Genomic DNA, 14,163 nt, shown 5'->3' with positions numbered 1-14,163 from the left:
TTTGTGGGGATTTTACCTTCAATCCCCTTAGCTCCACTACCTTTCCTTTTGATTGAAATTGCATGAATAGTTCTTGGAATTTCATCTCAATTGTTCCCAATGTAGTAAGCTATTGTACTCCCAAAACAATATCGGTTGCACCCATGGATATTGCATACATTGGGGTATCAAGTTGATAATCTCCCATGGATAATTTGATGTTATGACACTTCCTTGAACAACTAATTATGCCCCCATCTACAATCAAAACCTAAAAATTTGGGGTTGGACATATAAAACAATTTAGAAGAGTTGTCAACTTGTTGTTGATGAAATTATGAGTAGTACCCGAGTCAATCAACACTGTTACTTTTTGCTTTAAGAAAATCACTACCTTGAGAGTTTGTGGTGCACTAAAACCTGAAAGTGCATGACAAGAAATGATTGGTTGAGAATCATGTGATTCCTAACCTGACTCCCTATCCTCCTCTAATATGGGCTCATCCTCTTCTACCTCACTTGGACCTTCAATATAGAACAATTTCTTTTCACTACATTTATGTCCTCAACTATATTTGCCATCACAATTGAAACACAACCCTTTTTCTCTTTTTTGCTCAATTTGTTGTGGATTCAACCTAGTAGGTTGAGGAAGAGAGGGTGTCAAATATCATTTTTCTCTTGTTGCATTAGCCCCTTGCTTCCTAGGAATCAAGAAATTCTCCTCTACCCTGCATGCCAATATAAAAGACCCATTTACTGAGTTGGGACAAAACATGTGTACCTCATGTTGAATGTGATCCTTGAGACCACCCAAGAATAAATCATTCAAGTTCTTGTCTATAATTATATCCACTTGTAAGGATATATTTTTGAAATTTTGAATATAATCCCTAACTAATCTTATTTGTTGAAGCTTAGCAAGTTCGCTAAAGAAGTTTTTTGTTCACACTATTGCTATATTGTTCTTGGAGTTCTTTTGTAAAAATTGACCATGATACAATGAGACCCTTTTTCCTCCCATGATTACAAAGTCAATGATACGAAATGAATTGATCTAGTTCTAGATATAAGGAAACCATTGTGACATTTTGTCCATATGGGATTTGATGTACTTCAAAAAAAAATCTCCATTTGATTTATCCATGATCGAGGATCCTTTCTATCAAATTTGTACATATCCACCTTTGGAAAAAATTCCTAGATCCCATAGGATTAATAAAGTGTGTGTCATTATTAGTCGACTTGAAGGTTTCACCTTGATTTCTCGAGAGCTCCTTCTTTGTTTCATTCATATAGGTGCTTAACATTCTTTTTATATCTGATATATCTCGTCGTAGGTCACACATATCCCTCTTAACCTCTTCCTTAAACTTACTTATTTCCTCATTGGGATTACTATCCTCTATTGTTTCCCAATTTTGATTAGAAGATTTTCCTAGTGTGGTAGCATTTTTTTCACCTCTTGTTGGAGGCCATGTCATGATGGAAACCAATATTTTTGAAAAAAATCATACAAATAAAATATAAATTCTCTAATTTTTAAATTTATTTTTAACTTTAACATACTAGGGCCAAGATACCCTTAGGAAAAATAAAAAACATTGGCAAATTTGTTTCCTTGAAAGTGAATTTTTCTAATTTTGTAATAACTTGTTTATTTTTGCTTCAATTTCTCCAAGATTTGAAATGTAGGCTTCTCTACTGTGTATTCAAAAATCCAATACAAGTTATACTCCAATTCGATAGGATGTAAGACATTTCAATAAATTGTGTAGAAATAATAATTCTCCAGTAATTTTCTCAAATTTGTTCCAATTCCTCTTAATTTTGGACTATACCTTCTTTAATATCTCCTTCAAAAACCCTTAAAAAATCTTTGAAAAATTCACTAAAATCTGAAAGTTATGCTCTTCCCAAAGTTGCCCCAATGTTGAGAAAAAATCTTACCTCTACAGTGCCAAGATCATGCTTTGATACCACTTGTAATGGAATAACTTGCACAATAGAAGAAATAATATAAAGTATTATATAAATACTTGATAATAACTGAGAGTAATAGGTCACTTCAAGGGGGAAACCTCCAAATATCTCCAATTAGAACACATTTCACAATATGATCTTGAAATAAGACTCACAACCTCCTATATATACCTAATTATGCTTAGGTTGAATAGACACAACCCTGCATAACACCTAGAATGCCTACCTACCTGAATAATAATATAATAATGATAACACAACTTAATTAAGGATTAAGATAGCCACAAGTTGACTATTCATAACCCTTTATACACCAATATTATGGGAATTGCACAAAAACTCATAGATCTGCTCCTCCTTGTAAAGGTACAACTTTATCTTTGCAATAGGAATGGCCTTCATCCTAAATTCAATTCATATCTTTGTGAGTCTCTCCATCATGAAATAATCCTACACATGACTTATAAATCACTATCATGACTTCATCCTTCGGATACACACTTGATTAAGCTCATAAATTAGGAAAATTGGTTTAGTTGCTCAGAACCCATAAAAAAAGGATGCTAAGGCAAGATAGAAAATGGCGAAACATAGATAACTTACTTCTCATTGAGAGGACACCAGAACACAACCCAACTATACCTAGATCACCTAGACCCTATGCACATTGAAAAAATAGAAAATCCCCATAGAAGAAATAGGTATAGGTAATGCAAGGGAGATCTAAAAAACAAAGAGAGTGAGGGACTGAGGAAAGATGAGAAGTAAGTAACCTAAAGGATACTTAGACATCATACTAGAACACAAACTCACTTAAATACCAATAACTTCAAGCTTTTAAGGGTAAAACTAAAACTTGGCAAAAATTAGCTCTGACTAGGGACTTAGGCATTGCAAATGTTTGAGAAGGGACCCAAAATCTCTTGTTTCACATAGCCAGAATGAAAACTTACAATGGGAAACTAAGATACACATACAATAGAAAGGAAATTAACTTCAAAAAATAGGAAAACAAAGCAAGGAAAGACACAAAACAAACCTACCTAGGCTAACACTAACTGAAGAAGTTACCTACTTTTGAATTATGAATTTGATACAGCTTTAGATAATGACCATTATAAGAAAATGGAAGAGTTTCTCTAGAGGGATATGCCAAAAAAAAAGAATTTCTTTGGTTTACTTGCATTGTCTTGAAAGGACATTTCCAAAGGGAGTCAAAATTATGGTGCATACCTTTGGGTTCATTCCTCTTATCCCATAACAGGACTAGGTCACCATCCATGAATTTCCTTGGTCTAGCCTTCTTGTCAAAGAACGTCTTTACACACTTCTAATGCTCTGTAATGTGATTAACCAACCTCTCCTATTCATAATCTAGCCTAGTTAGGTACATAATGTGCTTCTCCAAACCATTTAGGAAAATTGGATCCTCAATCACTAGCTCAAATAGTAGAGGAAGACTAGCTTCAACTCCATATACCATTTTGAATGGAAAAATCTCAATTGTCATCTTGGATGTCACTCTATCTGCCCAGAGAGCTTCATACAATCTTTTGTGCCAAACCTTCTAATTCTTAGAAACTAACTTTTTCATGATATTTATTAAGTTCTTGTTACTTGATTATGCTTGACCATTCCCTTGAGGGATGTAGTCTAATGAATGACTAAGGTGTATTTTTTTGTCATAGAAAAATTCTATAATCTCTATAGAAGAAAACTAAGAAGCGTTATCCATGACAAGCTCTCCAAACCTTACCAAGATGTTTTCTTTGATGAACTCACAGAAAATTTTAGAGGTAGTTTTCTTGGTAGGCTTGGCTTCCACCCATTTGGTGAAGTAATATGTTGTAGTGATGATGTAAAAGTGACCAGTAGAAGGAGGATTGATTGGTCCAACAAAGTCAATTCCCCACTGCTAAAAGGGGCCTTCTATTACAATTGGCTTTAGAGGCAATGAAACTAATTGAGGCATATTGGAGAACATCCTACACTTATTGCATTTGGCCACCCACTTATTAGCATCCTTCAACATGCCATGCTAGTAATAGCATTCCCTTAAAATCTTGTATGTTGTAACTGTTGATGAAAAATGACCACCATAGGCCTCATTGTTGAAACTATGAAGCAATCATTCTTGTTGGGGTTTGTACACACATCTCAAGAAGGTTCCATCTATTTCTCTTTTGTATATGGTCATCATATATGACATAGTTATTTGATTTAGTTTTGAGGTCTCTTTTTTGCTTGTATGTCAGTGATGCATCCAAAATTCCTCAAATAATTAACATAAACATAATATAGAAAGAGTACAAAATAAATTTGAGAATTCCAAATTATTGTTTATTATTCTTCCAAACTCTCCTCCTCTTCCAATGAGAGAAATTATAATTTTAAATACAAATCCAAAATTACCATTTTTGGCATTTTTTTTTTCATAAAACTATTTTTTGCCATTTTTGGTAGTTTTTTAAAACAACTCAAAAAAAGTCAATTTTTTTGTGAAGCTTCCTAAAACTGAGATAAGATGAACTGCCAACTAACATTCAAAATTGGAAGTAATATTTTGAGGTTATTAATAAAAACCAACTTTCTAAAAACTAAGAAAAATATTCAAAGCTTTCAAAAAACTACTAAAAGCTCCTTCTTAGAAAGTCACTAAAAGCTCATGCATCATTCTCCTCTGGTTGAAAGAACGCAACTCCTACAAGTTGTTTTTGAATGTGTACAGTTTTCTTTTCATTGTATCAAACATTGATTTTATGAACTCAGAGGAATGCAAGTTTGTTCCTTTTTCCTAGACTTCCAATTTTTTGACATTTTATCATTCACATTTCCAACTATCACAAGATACCTCTTCCCCTTATTTTTCTTAACCCATATTCTACTCATCATCTTCTCATCCTTGAAAATAAAAAATTCCACTGCTTCTGTATAAACCTTTGTACCATAATCATTTATGTCTTCAATATATAATATATCAACATATTGATCATTACCACAGTTTACATAATACCCTTGCAACCTTGAATCTACTGCATTAAAAAATAAATCTGAAAAATATTCATTAGAAACCTTATTGTCATCATACATAACCTTATTGTCATCATACATTTCCACTTGCTTAAAAAAAACATCATATTCAGGTAATTTAAAATGACAATAGGACTCTTTTGGAATTGTGTATACCTTGTCTTCTTCAATTATTGATGTCAAAATAGTTGTATGTATACTCACCATTTCATTTTCTACCTCTTCCTTTATTTTATGTGTCTCTTCTTTCATTTTCTTCTTCTGAATAATCTTTTGAACAGGTCATGTGATCTTCTTGACAAGTGGGTACCATTTTTGCATTTGTAATTCCATTAGCTTTCTTAATTGTTGCCAACTTTCTTGTAATTTTCTTACCATTTCCTTCAACTTTAATTTCCTCCTCTCTTCCTCCTTCCTCTTCCTCTCTTTCTCTTTTATTTTCTTTTCTTCTTTCCTCTTATGCAAATACTTCATCAACAAATCTAGCTCTTCAAATGAGTTCATCCTTCGTCGCAACTGGATCTTTTCTTTTCTACCTTGATTTTTGGAAACTAGTTCCTCTTCTCAACCTACATGAAGATAAACTCACAACTACAAAAATATAAAAATCTCCTTTTCCCAAACCTTCTGTGCTCTGATACCAAATGATACAACCAAAATTCCTCAAATAATTAACATAAAAATAATATAGAAAGAGTACAAAATAAATTTGAGAATTCCAAATTCTTATTTATTAAATCCTCCTCCTCTTCCAATGAGAGAAATTACAATTTTAAATACAAATCTAAAATTACCATTTTTGGCATTTTTTTCATAAAATTATTTTTTGCCATTTTTGGTAATTTTTTTTAAAACAACTCGAAAAAAGCTGATTTTTTTCATGAAGTTTCCTAAAACTGAGATAAGATGAACTGCCAACCAACATTCAAAATCGGAAGTAATATTTTGAGATTATTAATAAAAACCAACTTTCTAAAAACTAACAAAAATATTAAAAGCTTTCAAAAAACTACTAAAAGCTCCTACATTAGTCAGTCCATCAAGGCGATCCTTGTATTTTATAAAAATAGGCAATGTTTGAGAACTAGGGGTCTTGGAGACTGATTGTTAGTGCCCTTGAAGATTCATCTTCTTGACTTAAGTCCTAATTTTCTACAATTATCCTACACAAGCCATTTCCTCGCACCAACTTTGTTGGCTTTGGGTCAATGTCATACTCTTGAACTTTTGATATCCATGCACCTCTAATGTTGAAACCTATCTCTTGTTGGGTATATATGATTTTGACAGTTAAGTTGAGTACAAATACAATAGAAAGAGAGTGCAAGACATAGAACCTAAAAAAATTTAGTGCTCTTACCACTACATAGGTGTGCTTTTCCATTTGAGAGTATCTTAACTCATGTTCTTTAAGGGGAGTACTCATGAAAGCAATTGGCACTTGGATACATTATGTGTTTTCTTGCATGAGTATTGCAGATAGCGTATGGGCTAAGGCATAGCAATATAGTATGAACTCCTTATTAGAATGGAATTGTCATTGCACCAAAAGACCAATTTGTCAATGCCTAATTCAACCACTCAACTTATAGTACATAGGATGTGGTTAAGCCCTTGTCACAAATCTCAAGGGGAGTGCTAAACAAGTTTCTAACAATCTCCCCCTCAATATTATCTGAGGATCTTAGGATTTGAACCTGTGACCAAGCTCTGATACCAATGGTTAGAAATAGATAATACTGAGGAGGTAGGGGGTGAATCAATATTCTTCAAACTTTTTTCCATAATTGAATATTGTTAATTACTTTATAACTTGCATATGAAAGTACATCAACAATGTTGAGTAGTAAATATAACCATGCACATAGATAACTCATAATACCATTATTTTTCAACTAGGGAAACCCTGGCCAAGGGAAAACCTTGGTGGGGATGATATCCCCGAGATGATTCACTAAACAATAGGATATTGTTAAGGATATTGACCCTATTAGGAGTCTATGAAGTACATATAGTGTCTTAAGTTCTTGTTAAAATACTAGGCCTTGTTAGAAGCTTCAACCCGAGTTGTTTCAACCCTGTTAGGAGTTGGCAGAATAAATACAATGTATGAAAGAAGAGCCCATAGCCCTAACATGCCATCATACAATTCAATTCTTTGCAAAAATGGATATGCATACAATACTTGTTACTTGTTGTACTTCACACTTGTTCTGATCATACATTAGAATTTACATCATATAAGGCTCGCAATTCTTTCAATCTCTTTATACATTAGTTTTCATCATATATCACTTTCTCATCTATCATAGATAGCACACTTATCTTCACAAGATAAGATCTTTACTTATACCTCGCATATTCACAAAACTATGCTCAATCAGCCTTCAGCCTTTAGCCTTCATGTGTTCACACACTTGACATAATATAAGATAACTTATTGATTAATATCCACATAGTTGGTTCATCATAACTTAGTAATTATTTCATAACCAAAATAATTCCTAAGGCCATACAATCCAATTCTCTGCTATGCTCTATTATGCATTGTTAAATACTCACACTGGTATGTTAACCATATCTTATCTTGTACAATACATATATACTTGTACACTAGTACACATCATCATGATATGGTGATGAAGCTTCCCTTAATTGTACATGCACTTAACATATGTTCACTATGCTACTGGAAATTGTCTAGCACTTAGAAAAAATTCTAGCTCTAAATGCATAAATGAAATGTTGAATGTATGTTTCCAAAAATGAAAACCATCAAGACATATATCTGACCATAGTGCCAAAAATATCCCTCTTTGGCATTGATTACAACATTTGGGAAAATTGGTTAAGTCCCAAAATTATGTCATACATAACAAAAACAAAATAAATGTGACTCTACACAATTGTCTTAAAAACATAACAATTGTATTCATGTTTTGATGGATCATTACATTCCTTATCACTCCTTTACATTGATACATACATAAGCTCCCCCTTTTATATATATAAAACTTTAATCTATTGTTGATCAACCTATTATTTGAGAAAAACAATCTACATACACAAACTTTAGTTGTTCTATCTCTTTCTTTCAGTTTTCTTTTATTGTCTCTAAGATACTAATTAGTGCACAAAGTGCATAGGATGCCACTTCAACTGCACTCAAGTTAGTGTGGGAAAACTTGTCATAGGAAGCCTTAGTTGTAAGACATTCCTCAAGTTGCCTCTGCAAAATGTTGACCTTTGACAAAAAAATTCTCTAAGACTAGAGAATCTCCTTATTGATTTCCCTTTACCAGATTCCAATTTTCTAATCATACCATGTATCTCCTCCGCTTATGCTCCATAGTCTTTAATTCTAGATTCTGGGAGTTGTAAATTGACAAAAAGTATTTCAAGTTCACTTAACTTACCTTTAATCTAACTCTCAAAGTCTGTAAGGCACTTGTATGATTGTGCACATTGTCCATACAGTCTTCTCCATTTATCAATATGCTTTCTCAATCCTTTGATGTTTCCATCAAGTTCCTTCAAATCATTTCCCACATTAGTGCACACTTTGTTAAATAGTGTTGTGTCATGTTTTACCTGAGCTTGTGCTGAATCTACTTCTACTAAAGTTATGAATTCCTTATCAATGATTTTCACCAACTCCATGGCCTTCAACTACAAGTCTAGAATAGCTACAATTGTAGTAATAGTCATTTGCATTTTTTCTAAGACTTTAGTTAATGTCTTCTCCAAAGCCTTTATTGATTTTTTTTTCTCAAACAATTTACTCAATGTGCTCATCAAGCCTTTTTGACTATTGCACCAAAAGATTGACATGTCAATTCCCGATACAACCACTCAACTTATGTACACAAAAGGAAATTAAGACTTCTTCACAAATCTTGAGGGGAGCATTGAACAAATTTCTAACACTCCTTAGTGTAATCTAGATGTACCAACATGGGTGCTTTGGCTATGGCATCCTTAATTTGATCGAAAGCCTTTCATCCACAATCATTCCATTTGAAGCTTTGACTTCCTTTCATCATATCAACTATGTATTTGGTGATTTCAGAAAAATTATGGATGAAACATCTAAAAAATTCACCTATTCAGAGAATGATTTGACTCCAAATCTACCTCCTAACAAATTCAATTGTTGGATGGCTCTTACACATTCTAGGACAATCTTGATGCCTTCCTAGGAAACAATATGACCTATAAATTTTCCTTTTATAACACAAAAGACTGATTTCTTGGGATCCAGTGAAATCCCATGTCCCTTGCATCTTTTCAACACTTTCTCAAAATCCCTTAGGTGATTCTCTCATTTTTTGGAGAAAACTATCAAATCATCTAGGTATATGACGATGATTTTATCCTTGAGATCAGTAAAGGATGAATTCATGGCCCTTTGAAAGGTAGCTCTAGCATTGATGAGCCCAAAGGACATCCTATTATATGTGAACATTCTCCAAAGGGTGGTGAACATTGTCTTGAACTAATCTTTCAGGTTTACTTCAATTTGGTTGAAACCTGAAAATCCATCTAACATGGACATCATTTCAAAGCCAACCACTATTTGTAGTAAATGATAGATATTGTGAAAGGCATAGTTGTCCTTTAGAGATGCTTGATTCAAATTCTTGAAATCTACACAAATTCTAATCTCCCCACTCTTTTTCTAGACTGGGACAATGTTAGTTATCCATGTTGAATGGTGTATGGGGTAGATAATTCTTGCTTCGAACATCTTGTGAAATTCCCTAAAGATGGCATCTAAGACCATAGGGTTGTAGTTACGTTGATTTTACCTTAAGGGAGTGGCTTCAAGATTGAGGGGAATTTTGTGCCTGAACTCACCATTTCTAAAGGTCTTTAGGTCCTCATATCCCTAAGAGAATACATCTTTCCATTCTAAAAACAATCCCTTAGCTTTTTCCCTTTCTTCCTTTGAGAAGCTACTACTAACATTAACCATCTTGGTTTTATATTCAATGCCAATGTTCATTCCTTCATATTCTCCAAAACTTCCACCTTTTCTTCCCCTTTCCCTTCCAATAAATGCATCATTCCTATCAAATAGTTTCTCAAGGGAAATAAGATGTTGAAGGATCTTGTTACCTTTGAGTTCTTCGACTCTAAGCTCTAACTCTTTCTTGCTGTCAAGGGAGAAATATTTGCAGGGACTTTTGCTTCCTTTGAAGTACTGATCATTGAAAGGTTTGGAACCTTGTAGGAAGGATTGGATCTATTTGTCATCATTTAAAACTTTCTATGTCTCATAGTTATCAGGAACAATGGGCCTAAATAAGACTTCAAGTTTGTATTGATTATCTTTAAAATTTGGATGTCAATGTAAGAGTAAGGAAGATGTGGCTAGAGAATCTACCCTTGGTTGACCTTTCAAATGATTGAAGTTAGAGAACATCATACAATTTCCAAACTCCATCTCTTGATATAGGATTTGTGCATTAGGATCATCAGACTTCAAGACTGTGAACTTGGCCTTCTCCTCAAGTTCTAACTTGGTCATCTTATTTCCCATAGGTATTATTACATGAGACCAATACATCTTGATTTCTCCTCCCATGTCCCTACAAAAACATCTACTCAAAAGCATACTATAGCTGGCTAGAATATCTACTACCAGGATGGTTAGCTTCATTTTCTTTTGAGGGTGTACAACCAATGCTACTTGTGCATCTTTCACTTGTCCTAATATAGGAACTTTCTTTGCATCCATGGAATATCAATGTCCAAACATCTTGGCAAGGGTCAAGCCAAGGGAATGAGAAACAAAAGAGGGCATGACATTATCAAAAGCTCCAAAATTAATTATGCAATTACTAAGCTTATGATCATTTAAATATTAGGACACATAAAATAGATCAAGCTTCTAACCAAGGGAGGCAACCAAGACTTGTGATTATTCCTCATTAAAGACCATAGGCAAGATAGGCTCTTCATCATCAAGTGGTCCACTATCCAATTGAGGTTGGTCATTGCTAATGGTAGAGTTAACATTAGGTTGAGTTTTGGCATCAACATCACCTTTACAATAATCTACCAGCTTTTTTAATTCAACAATATGAGTTTTGAGATAGTCAAGAGGAGACACCTGGATACAAGCATCTTTAAAATATTATATTTTGTCAAATGAGGAGTTAGGCTCTAGTGAAGGGCTAGTGGTTGTATTCTAGGTAGGAATAGAGTTCACCAAATTCTTCTCTCTCTAACTTCTTGTAGCCATGTTCATCTAAATTCTTACCAAGGTGGAGAAATGGTCATCTCCAACCTCTAAATGTGATTCATACTCTAAAAAGAATATTCTAGAGTCACCATGGGGAGCAGAAGCATCTTCACTTTTGGTGTACTCAATTGTTATCTTATTGCTACTAGTGAGCTTCCTATACCTATTCATTTTTGGGTAGGAATCACCATCATGATTTTCTCTTAGATGAAAAATGCACATATTTTTCTTTTTGGGAGGTGCCTCAATAGCAAGCTTTCACTAATTAGATGGAAATTGCAATGGTCTTCCTTCATGTTTGTTACCTTCAAGGAATGTCTTGATATGGTTTCTAGAGAGAATAAATAGTCTTCCCTATTTGTATTGTTGGTTGTACCAATGGCAAACCTTGTTGAGGCTCCACTCTGAATTTCTCTTTTCCATTTCCCATCTGCTATGAGATCATCCTCCAATTTGATTTCCAAGGTCTAAGCAGCCAACAAATTAGCCACATGTGCATGCCTAATTTGAAAACTTATGTAAGGGGGCATGGAGCTAATTAAGAACATTTTCTAGTTGTTTGTAGTAGATCTACTTGTAGTAGGGATCTTATTGACCAACTTATTAGACTTTGCAATGAAGTCTCTCATAGGAGCATTGGGTTCCTTCTTTATCTGGGTAAGTTGAGTCAATAGAGTGTGTTCATATTTTGTACTCTTGTAGTATGCTCCAAATCAATTCTACATGTCATCCCAGGTTGTGATGCATCCCACTGGGAGATGTTAAAATCAGTCAGCTACATTCTTAACCAAAGTTTCCACAAACATTATCACTTCTACATTTTCATGCTAAGGACAAACAATACTGCATGTGGAAAAGAAATACATGATGTGCTCATTAGCAGAGACATTCCCATCACCATTGAATTTGGGAAAATTCTTTCGAGAAGCTCTAGGTAGGTCATAATTGGTAGCAAACCATAGAGGACCAACAAGATTACCCTAGGAACAACCATTGAGGTAGGAAGGATTAGTGGTATAGTCTAAAAAGTGATAGCAGTAAGGGTAACTACTTCATGAAGAGTGAGGGTGTTGCACAATGATGGGATTTGAGTTTGGAAAATAGGAGGTTAAGATGAATGGTTGCATATATAGGAAATAGGGTGAGGTAGAAAAAAAATCACCACAAATGCCGTAATATATTGGATCCTGAGATTGGGATCTCCCTCTTCCTAGAGGATCTTCCAATTTTGGGAACTCATCTTTCTGTAATTCTTCAAATGCTAGGTCAACTTTCCCTTTACCATGAGTACTATAGGTTTATTTGGGATCCAGGGTGAACTATCTTAGTTCACAATGAACGTGTTTCTCTTAATCTTCTTTCCCTTAAAACTCCCTCCCAATATTCAAAATTTTCCTCTTCTCTCTCAAGGGTGAAGCTTACTCTTGTGTATTGGTTAAGGGACTTTCGACTTTTCTAGGTGAGGGTATTCAACTGATTTATTATGTCCTCTTACTCATCCTAGAAGCCAAGATTAGGTTGCACTATGGGAATTTGTCCTTTGTGAGGCAACACCATTTTTCTTTATGGGTTGTTATGCATGACTCAAAAAATTGAGTGCCTCAAAGATAATCTTCTAAGTTATCTAGTTAAGCCACAAATAGACTTACTATACAAACTTAGTATATTGAATAATTCCCTAGTAGAGTAACCAAAAACTATTGGTTAACAGTTTGTCTTATATTTTTGGTTTATATCTTAACTCTTAATTTACCCAATGACTTATGGAGGACAAAGAAATTAACAACAAAATGGGTCAGTTAAGTAATCTATCATAGACCCTTGAATTGAAAGGTACAACTCCCTTTTACATGCTATATTTGCAATGAATTATGTTTTTCGGGTTTTGGGGGTATGTTATTAACTAGAGAGAAGAATAGGCAAATACTAGATTGCTCAACACTTTGAACAGCCTAAGCAAGTGAAAATGAGACTAACTCACCACATGCAATATATTCTAAAATTATGTAGGATACAAAAACAAGCTTGACTAACTATAACAACAAGAGAGTAGGGAAAGATGGCAGAGTGGGTAAGCCACAAACAGACTTACTATACAAACTTAGGATATTGAATAATTCCCTAGTAGAGTAACCAAAAACTATTGGTTAACAGTTTGTCTTATATTTTTGGTTTATATCTTAACTCTTAATTTACCCAATGACTTATGGAGGACAAAGAAATTAACAACAAAATGGGTCAGTTAAGTAATCTATCATAGACCCTTGAATTGAAAGGTACAACTCCCTTTTACATGCTCTATTTGCAATGAATTATGTTTTTCGGGTTTTGGGGGTATGTTATTAACTAGAGAGAAGAATAGGCAAATACTAGATTGCTCAACACTTTGAACAACCTAAGCAAGTGAAAATGGGACTAACTCACCACATGCAATATATTCTAAAATTATGTAGGATACAAAAACAAGCTTGACTAACTATAACAACAAGAGAGTAGGGAAAGATGGCAGAGTGGGTAACCCCTAAATTACTAATTGATTTCTTGACAATACCTAGATTGTATGTCCCTCAACTTACTCCATTAACCAATATTGGGACCTCTTATGAAACTAACTACACTACACACATAAACTACAACATACACTAGAGAGAACAAAAGAGATACTTATGCTGAAGAAAGTAGGACATACAATCTGTTGGATGAAGGAAACAAAACCAAGTTCATTTACATTCATTCAATTCTCAATAATGAAAAATTAATTCCATACACTATAATGAAACTAAATGAATGATAAAATTAAAATTGGACTCAGAGTCACACATAGTAGTCCCAGCTATAGGGGTTTGCCCAAAAGTAATTTTGTTAATCTTATTAACTTCTCAAAATATTACATATATAAGCCTTCTCAAAATGGCCGATTACAC

This window comes from Cupressus sempervirens, chromosome 5 (genome assembly GCF_028749045.1).
Source record: "Cupressus sempervirens isolate cs-2001-9-10 chromosome 5, ASM2874904v1, whole genome shotgun sequence".
In the NCBI taxonomy this organism is placed as follows: domain Eukaryota; kingdom Viridiplantae; phylum Streptophyta; class Pinopsida; order Cupressales; family Cupressaceae; genus Cupressus; species Cupressus sempervirens.
This window is presented reverse-complemented; position numbering follows the sequence as displayed.